The sequence below is a fragment of the Corvus kubaryi genome, unplaced genomic scaffold (genome assembly GCF_017639235.1).
Source record: "Corvus kubaryi isolate FWS band 111438036 unplaced genomic scaffold, C.kubaryi_AGA036_p1.0 split3-131, whole genome shotgun sequence".
Lineage (NCBI taxonomy): Eukaryota > Metazoa > Chordata > Aves > Passeriformes > Corvidae > Corvus > Corvus kubaryi.
In genome coordinates this window covers 2,404,065-2,413,633 of record NW_024582083.1, presented here as the reverse complement: position 1 = coordinate 2,413,633, position 9,569 = coordinate 2,404,065, and the positions used below count along the sequence as shown (strand labels likewise).

Here is a 9,569-nt window from a genome sequence, read left to right as displayed (position 1 = left end):
CTGAAGTTTCGGTTCCTGTATAGCTTATTATTGCAGCCTAAACACAGCAGCAATCTACTAGGCAAACAAGTGGGTGCTAACTGATCCCTGAAATGGTTTTTTTAGGCAAACCACAAGGGATAAAAAAAACCCAAAAGGAAACCGACACATGGTAGGGAAGATACATGCAAATTCAAATGTTACTGACTTAATTTAAGATTTATAGCTAATTGCAATTAAATTAATAGCCCTGCAATAACAATGCCAACATACACCTGTCAATCAAGTTTTACTCAAAAATGATGCACATACGTTATTCAAAAGATGACAAATGGATCAGCTTGGATTGCCACTTCATTTTACTTTATTTAGGTCTAGAGTAAAACACCATTATCCCAGGAACATCTAACAACTTCAATGGCAACAATCCAAATGCAGAGTTTGACCTACAATGATCAAGTCTGCGTACCTTAACCTTCAGCATTTCTCAGAACTCCAGTGATGTCTTTCAGACTGACAATGCACATGTGACCTGGAAATGTACTGCAGCTATTGTCACTCATACTTTGAATAAAGTAGAAAAATACCAAGTTGTTACTAGACTTTTTTAATGTTGAGGTAAAAATTATTTTAATGCTTCCCAATTCTGTCAAAATGTTTCAGGAAGAAACTACTGCTGAGAGTGACAAACGCATTGATGCTGTCACACACACTAGAAATGAAATCTGTAAAAGTTTCCTGTCCTTCAGTAGTTTGTAGGTGAAGACTGTTAATCTTGAAAATTTAAAGTACTGTACTTGATGGAGTGAACAGAATAGATACAGAACTGTCTCCTGAGAGTTTCCTACCTTCTTAGTTTAAAGCACAGTTACAATCTTGCAGAGCACTCCATTTTGGCTCAAATAATCTCTTACAGCATTTCAAAGTTTAACTGACTAACAATAACCTTACAGAGTTTAAGGAAGTGAACACACTCATCACTTCTTTCAGTAGTAAAATGCCAAGCCAAAATCAACTGTCAGTGCAACTTCACTGACTTCCAGGTATGCATTTGATGTGTTATAAAATGCCAGCATGGAGCTAAATTCTGTCATGGTTTTTTAAGGTTTAATATCATTACTAAAATTTTCTTACCTTTTTCCTCATTAGTCATATAATGTGCCAAAGATCTCAAAGCACGGTTATTTTATGAAAACCATTATATAGGAGGTGAACATTACGTCAATATCGTAAAGCAAAAGTTGCCTTCAGGCTCAAGATCTCCCTTGCTGCAGTTCTGGAGGAGGATGGTCCTGATTCATATGTTTTGCACTGCCAGTAGGTGGAATAAAGCAATGTAGAGAGACTAGACCTGCCCTGCCGAGAAGATGAGCAGATGTTGTCACAGATATGGGACACCACTGATTGTTGTACCCACTGTTAAACCTGGCAGTCACGCAAAAAGTGAAAGCCAGTTCCATCATTCATATGGTTCCCAATTGCATGATCTTGCAGTCCATATAAGTGCAAGGGTGCCACAGAACAAAGGAAAAAGAGCTTATAAATTAGACTGGCAGGTTTATTTGCACTTTGCACTTAGACTTATTGCTGTAAGCATTTGCATACAGATTAATTTTCATTAATCTGAACCACCCCATAACAGTACTTCATAGCACAGTCTTACCATTGCTTGTGATGCTCCAAAACTTTCCTTGACAATGACTGCTGTTGTTGCCCTGGTGTAAGAAATTATTGCTTTATTTGTGTGCTCAACATACATTTTGTATTATTTAAATACAAAGCAGTAGTAAATAGCAGGACATACCTGAACAGCAAACACTGCCTATGAAAGACACTTGCCAGCTGCTAGCAGAAGCAAAAAAGATGAAATTGAAGAGGAGAAGCAAGTCCAGTAGAATAACTGCAAAGAACAGACAGAGCTACTGTCAAACAAGCTGCAGTACTGAAAACACACAGAAAACAGTTACATGTAATATTTTTAACTCAGCCACTTGTGTTTCTCTCATCTCTGTACTGACAATAGATCTAAATGCTTATTAACCAGTTATCATAGAAAAGAATTAGAAAAAGTTGTTCTTGAGAAAAAAGGTGGAGAAAAGTTTAAGTTTTATGAGAGACCATGAGCCCTAGTACACAGCTGGTAAATTAATGCATAACCACAAATTCATGCAATTCCTTACAAAAAAAAGGAAAAAAATTGCCACATTTGAAATGTAATAAACAAGTATTTGTCAGTACTTTAATACATATAATGAAATACTATAGTACAAGTAATTTATAGATACTTCTCCTCACCTTATAGATGAATAATTTTGAATGTTTCAATGATTATCCAATATTTTAAATTCTCCTTTAACTTAGAAACAGGGGGCCTCATGGGGTATTTATTTTGCTTCACGTGACAGGTTGTCTGCACTTTCTAAACAAAGAAAAGAAAGCCCTTGGATCAGTGCCATTGATGGTGCTGTCATATGTGCTGTAGCTTCTTTCAGAAGTAAGGTAGCTCCACTAAATAAAGGATGAAACTAAGCAACCACTTTCCAAGAACAAGACATCACTGCCACTGCTTTGGGACAATTCACTGGCAACCCCTGAAATATCTCTTGGTCTGTTGCTCTAATCCCACTTTTTCCCAGCCTGCCAGGTCTGTCTGGCTTGCTCCTTTTCTGATGGAACTGGATCTAAAGCCCATAGTTACTAGCCCTGACAGTGTTGTAGCCATAACTGTTTCACTGCAAGAGAAGAATTTAGGAAAATTTCACAGAAACCTTAAAAGAAAGGCCAAAATTTTGTAAAAAAAATGTAGCTGAAAACAAGATCAGCATCTCACCTAAGGAATTAAACTGATACCTTCAGAATGTGTTAGAATAAAATGCCTTTAATTCTGTGTGGCACCATCTTTTGATTTGCAGATTAATTACTTCTCTTCCTGTAGCTGGAGCTATGTATTTGCACACCCAAACTTTTGCTGGAAGTGAGGGTACTGAAAAATTACTTATGTGACATTAGCAGTAAGAAATTTGTTTATTACATCAGGGTCCTGGAGATAAAACCTCATGTCATGAGGTGATGAATAATGTATTTTATTTAATTCAATCATCTTAAGGAAAAAAATAACAAAAAAAAATCAACTCCAGATATGAGAGACTGAAGGTAGTGGGGTGAAAAACACACAGCGTAGACTGAAGAGAATTATGTGTAATTATGAATAAAATGAAAGATAAAAGCAAAGTATAAAGTTTGAATACATGGCATAACAAAAATCATTTACAGAGCTTGAATTTGAATTTTGACAAATATAGAATTTGCACATGGCTGTAGAATATGCACATAGCTTTATTTTTATCAAATTAATTTTCAGACAGTGATATCACTATATAAATAACTGCCTTGAGAACATTGAAATATGATTTTGAAAGTTTCGAGGGCTCAACATTATGCTAAATGTTTGAACTCCAACACAATTTTTCTCCCTGATTATATTATTGCTCTTTTAAAGGAAGAGGAAAGCTTCTCTTATAAAACAATCAATTACAGTACTCTAGACTATCTTGTTCTGCATCATACCCTGCTGGGATGAACAGGGAATGTTCTAGTCAATCACACATCACTTGAACCCTAGAGGACATTTCTGTCTTTATGAATCAAAGGATTAGTGAAGACAGTAAGGACACCAAGAAACACAGATGTGAGGAGAGAAATACAATTCTCAGTAGACATAATCCGCTCTTGACTCAGAACTTGAATTTGAGCTTGCAGTCCTTTCAATGAATAACATATTTGATATGTCTATTAGATTGTCAGGGTTTTTACTAGAAACTTTCTTTCATGGATATTTTTTCTTGTTTTGAAGACTCTATATGGATAGATTATGATGAATGGGATAAAATGAATAAAGGCTACAGTTAGATGTTCTAATTTGATTAATACTTGCATCACTCTATAAAAGTCAAAGGCATTTTAAAGCTATTAAAGAAGACAAGTTTCTCAGGAGCCTGAGATGCTAAAAGCAAGATTTAAAATTGTGAAAGTTTCTGCCTATTTTTCTGATGATAAAATCCCACTGAGCCCTTAAACTTTGAGCTGGCTTCTTTCTTCAAAAATATTTTTCTTTTTATTTAGATCAGCCAGAATATAGATGCATATTTTTCAGTCTTCCACCACTTATTAATTTCCTAAGTTTTCTCACATCTCAATTTGTAGTGAATGCTTATATTTCATACACTTTCCAATTCAGAAGTTATCACACCTTTCTTTCTCTTAACTAGCTTTAAATTTAATTCAATATTGATGCATTAGAGTGGCTAAGACTCCCTGGGCAGAAATGGAGGCAAGGGTTTTATCTCAGGCCACCAATGTGACATTGAAGGGCCAGCCATGTCCTAGGGTGCACCTGGCACAGCATCACCAGCTGGGCAAGAGAGGGGATTGTCCCACTCTGCTCTGCACTGCGGCGGCCTCACCTCAAACCCTGTGTGCAGGTCTGGGTGCCACAACATTAGAATCATATTATTAAGCTATTAGAGGGCATCCAAAGGAAGGCAACAAAAATGGTGGAGGGCCTCGAGGGGAAGCCGTATGAGGAGCAGCTGAGGTCACTTGGTCTGTTCAGCCTGGAGAGGAGGAGGCTGAGGGGAGACCTCTAGTCTCAAGTCTACAGCTGAGAATCTACAGAAGGCAGAGGGGCAGGCACCAATCTTTCCTCTGTGGTGACCAGTGACAGGATCAAAGGGAATTGCCTGAAGTTCTGTCAGGACAGGTTTAGGTTGGATATTAGAACAAGATCCTTCACCCAGATGGCAGCTGGGAACTGGAACAGGCTCCCCAAGGAACTGGTCACAGCACCAGCCTGAGAGAGCTCAAGGAGTGTTTGGACAACACTCTCAGGCACATGGTGTGATGCTTGGGGATGGTGCTGTGCAGAGCTGGGAGTTGGACATGAGGACCCTTCTGGGTATCTTGCAACTCAGCTTATTCTGTGATTCTGTGATTAATGGTGCCAGTAATACCTATAAGCCACATCCTCCTTAAGTAAGATTAATTAATGATAAAGATCTGTTAATCTTACATTTGCATTTTACCTCAATAAAAACATGTTTTACTAAAAAATAAACAAAATATCTTCTTTTTCCATGTCATTTAGCCTGTAGAACTGTTTATTAACCTTTCTGATTTTACTAGAAGCCATCTTTCTGGTTATCATCTTTCCATCATCTGGCTTTCATTCTTTATCCTACATAATTATAAGCAATTATTTATACCTTGTTATTTGAAAAGGAGTTTCTACTTTATTCCCACCATTAATTCTCATGCTCTCACATGCACACACGGCTATGTATATAAAGATGTGAATGGGACGTGAAGAAGGGTAGTGCCGTGAGATGCATCCAGTACGTTTGTAGGCTCTCTTATAGACAACTCCCATGGAATACAGAGATAAACTCCAGGAGAATGTATAGTCTTCCTTTGAAATCTGTAAGAAACTATAAGCTACTCATTAGAGAGTCCCAAAATATAACTACCATCAAAGTACACAGAGTGATTCAGAAACTAAAAAACAGGGAATGAACCAAGCCTCCACAATCAAGTACTGCCCCAAAAAGATCCACAGACTGTTTCTCACTCACTAGAAAATAATGCATCAAATTCTAAACACAAAACAACGATTTACTTCAGTAAAGGAGTGGGAGAGACAGAGCATCACAAGCATCCCAGGTTTCTCAAACTGTTATTATTTTCTATTACATTTTAAAGGATTTCCCTCAAGGCTTCTTGTTTTAATTAGTAGCATTTTATTGTATTCCCAAGCACAAAAGAATTTAAGCTGGCTTCATAACACGTTTCTTAGAGTTTCTTCTTTCTTTCTTGAGCATTTGAAATGTAACTATAGCTAAAATTGTAAATCCCTTTCTCTACCATTCTCTGGCAGTGCCTCAGCAACAGAAATGGAGGAAAGTTGTCTGGCTATCAAGAGAAAAAGGAACTACTGTACTCCAGCTGGGTATGAGAGCTGTGGCAAGGCGTGACAGTGTTGGCAAAGGTGTGCAGAGTGTGTGAAACTTGACAGCTCTTCCATCAGAGCTAAGGAAGAGGACACTATTGGAAATATTGGAGTTGGATAGCACATCTGTAGTGCAGAAAAATAAATAGGCAGTTAAAGAAGGAAAGAAAGTTCATTAGAAAGGAAAATCAAATCTATCAAAGGAAGAAGAAAAAATGGGAAGGAAAAGCATCACAATATAAAGAGACAACAAAACTGAGGAATCTGTTGCAATCTGTACATCGCAAAAAAATTTCCATCAATCGAGCTTTATTCCTACAGAGACCATTAGAAGCTTTGATCTGGACAAATCAGAAATCATACCTTTTGGATGAGATTCTTGTAGTGTGTCATAATTTGCTAGATATGCAAATTGTAGAATCCAATTATTTACAGATTCATCTTGCTGTTGTTTTTCTTATCTTGCTTGTTTTGATAACACATTTGTTTGAAGTATGTAAAAGAAATTAAAACTTGAGGTTTCTTAAACAGCTACCAACTTTAGTCACATAAAAAATAAATACTGAAAAAAAGCTTCTATCTGAAAAACAAAATACTGTGACTGATAAACTGGTAGTGTTAATTCAGTACCCTTTGGAGTTCAGCAGGAAAGGCAGTCTTTCCAAACGTGAAGTCCTCCTTCTGTTGCACCTTGGATAGAAAGAAAAAATATTCAGACAGAAGAAATTAGAGTTACTTATCCATCCATGACAGCAGCAATGTGTTAAGTTGATTTTAGCATTTGTCAAAAGAATGAAAATAAGATGGCACCATTTTCCAAAGCTGATGATCTGAAAACTACTACTGGATCTCCCTGACTGATCACCCAAGACATAAATACACTCTAAAAAATAATTTGTCAAATATAAGTGGACCTTAAAGAACAGACTGCAATGACTTACACCAGAGATTGTAAAAAGAAATACGTGCTCATGTTGCTGTGCTTTATGCATTACTAGAAGGATGAATGTACTTCAGGATTTACATTAAACCAAACCAATACCTCATAATAAGAACAGAACAGAGCAGAATATTTCCCATTTCTGTTGTCCACAGAGTAATTTTTGTGGCAAACTGATAATTATGTACTAGTGATTTTTCCCCCTTATCTCTACTCACTTTTGAAAAGTTACATGTTGCTTTATCTATTTTAGTACTCAATTATAATTACAATATGGAGTAATGTCAGCTGATACCTGAGATGATTTTCTGCTAAGATGGAGCCTACATTAGAAAAGTTTTTTAAACCACTTTTGCTAACAGTATGCAACACTATGGCAAAAGAGTAAGACCCCAAAGACTCCTGGAACACCACCCTATCTGTAGGTTTCTGTAACCCATAAGCAACTACAAGGTGTTCTTTGGTAAATCGTATTTTTAAAGAAAGATTCTTGACAAATAAGAGCTTATTTTTGCTTAAGCCCTTGTCTGTGGTAATTAACCGTGAACACTTGCCACTTTTAAAACTTTTGCTGACAAAACATGGCAGAGAGAGGCTCCAAACTTCTTCATAGTCAGTGTTATCTTTAGATTAAAATACATATTTTTCCTTTTTCCATCAGTCAAAGTGACAAGCAGTGAAAATAAAAGCAGACTTAACATTGCTAAGATGCCATTCCATAGTTGCTCATGCTCAGATAATGTATTCCAGAGAGAAAGACTAAGATTAGAGAGAGATTTATATTTCTCTCCTGACTGCCCCCCAGGAGTAGGTATAGTGGACAAAAGATGATGAAATTCTATCAATTACAGGAAACCGCATGAGCCAACCTTACTCAACTTACAAAAAAGGGTATTTTCAAGGAATTATAACTTTGCTTTCTAACACATGAACTGAGATGAATAGCTATAATAATACTCTGGACCTTGCTGAGATAGATTGTCTAACTTCACTCGTTTGAATTTTATCTAGCTCATAAATAGTGATCATTTTAATATGTGACTTGATTACAATGCCTGTTAATAACTGTATTCCTATATCATGTATTATGCTGCACAATGTCTTATCTGTTGTATATAGCTATGACATATTTTACAACCTTTCCTTCAGAATACTTCAGGTTGGACAGACTTCTCAAAGCTTTTTTCTGATTCAAGGTTTGTCAAGGGGAATTGAGCTATTTTTTAGTGGATTTCTGAAAATTCCTTCCAAATACTCTGTTTCCCACCAAGTCATAAGTTACTGGCAGGAACATCAGTTGAAATATGACAGCAGAGCTGAAATGTAAAGGTTTTTCACTAAACTGCTTCTTAAGAACCAGCCTGTAGAGAAGTTAAAAATAAAATGTATGAAGCTTTTGTGAAAAACACAGAATTGACCCTATTGATCATCCCCAGTGCTTTAGGGCTGTTTATTTGGATTCACCCTGGTCATGTCCCAGTATTACCTTTTTTTTTATGCTACATATTTTAATAACTGTTAGTAGAAACATATGAAAAAGTTGCCCAGTAAACACAGCAGTGCCTTCACAAAGATAAAAGATATGCTTTTTAGTCCAAACAGGTTGAGTTAGCTGAGATGAAATAATATAAAAAGGAAATGAAAAGGGTATAGATGGGATTCTGTCTTCTATTAAAAGACTCCAGGAAACTGTTTCTGTCCCAAAATAAAATGAATTACTTGCACTTCAGGCTAAACTGAACAGTCAAAAAGGCCACTCATCCTTATCTAAAGAGACTTGTTTGCAAGCATTTGAATCTCTGGTGAACAGCCTGATGTAGTACTAATCAAAAGGCGCATGGTTTCCTTAGATGAGAAAGATTGAGTTTCTGCTGAAACTGTCTGATACTCATTTCAGCCTCAAACTGCCAGTAATAGATTGCCACTAGCCAGTAAAAAGTTCACTATAAAGAATTATATGTCCTCTCTGTCCTTGGTCACAGTTACTGTGTTATCTACAGTAGGCAATTTTGTCATGTGTTCTTCAGAAGGTCATTCAAAACTCTCTTACTTGGCAAAATGATGGGGATCTAAAAATATTATGATCTCCAGGCATTTAGCTTTAGTTAAATTTCCCAGTGCTCAAAATAAGATGAAAGTCAACAAGAAAGGTTAAATTCAAACAATCTGGTGCTTATAATTTGCATGGTATAACTAGAGCCCAATTTTGTCAGAAGTTTAAACAGACATAGTTAATAGAAGCACCAAGGATACAATCTTCCTCCAATAAATCTCAATATATACACTCCTAGATTATCCATGCATTTTAGATATGTATAATTCTGACTTAAATGCATATAGTTTGTACTTTCTAGCCTAATTTTTCAGTAACTAAGAAAGCAAATAGCCTGGGAAGTTACGTTTTCATATTTCATATCTAAAAAGATGCCCTCATTATGTACAAATCCTACTGCTTCTGAAGCATACACAATAACCTTGGAAAATTACATATGAAAAAAACCACCCAACAAACCTCCAGGAATATTTATAGAAAAAGTCCTCAAGCTGTGCAAGGTTTTATGAAAGGTTTGGGGAGTTTTTTGGGTTTGGTGTTTTTTAAACCACAATTACAATATATGTATGGTACAAAAATTTCAACAGCTGTCACAT

General features: G+C 36.3%; 1 long non-coding RNA gene across 1 annotated transcript in view; it reads right to left on the bottom strand.

The window, feature by feature from the left end:
• Window positions 1–381: 381 nt before the first annotated feature.
• The window catches only part of LOC121658281, a 10,607-nt gene continuing 1,419 nt past the window's right edge, over window positions 382–9,569 (bottom strand). Inside the window, exons 3-4 of the long non-coding RNA XR_006013920.1 lie at window positions 6,611–6,670; window positions 382–5,452 (exon numbers count right to left, since the gene is read on the bottom strand). This is a non-coding gene — a long non-coding RNA (uncharacterized LOC121658281). The remainder of the gene's footprint in view (window positions 5,453–6,610; window positions 6,671–9,569) is intronic.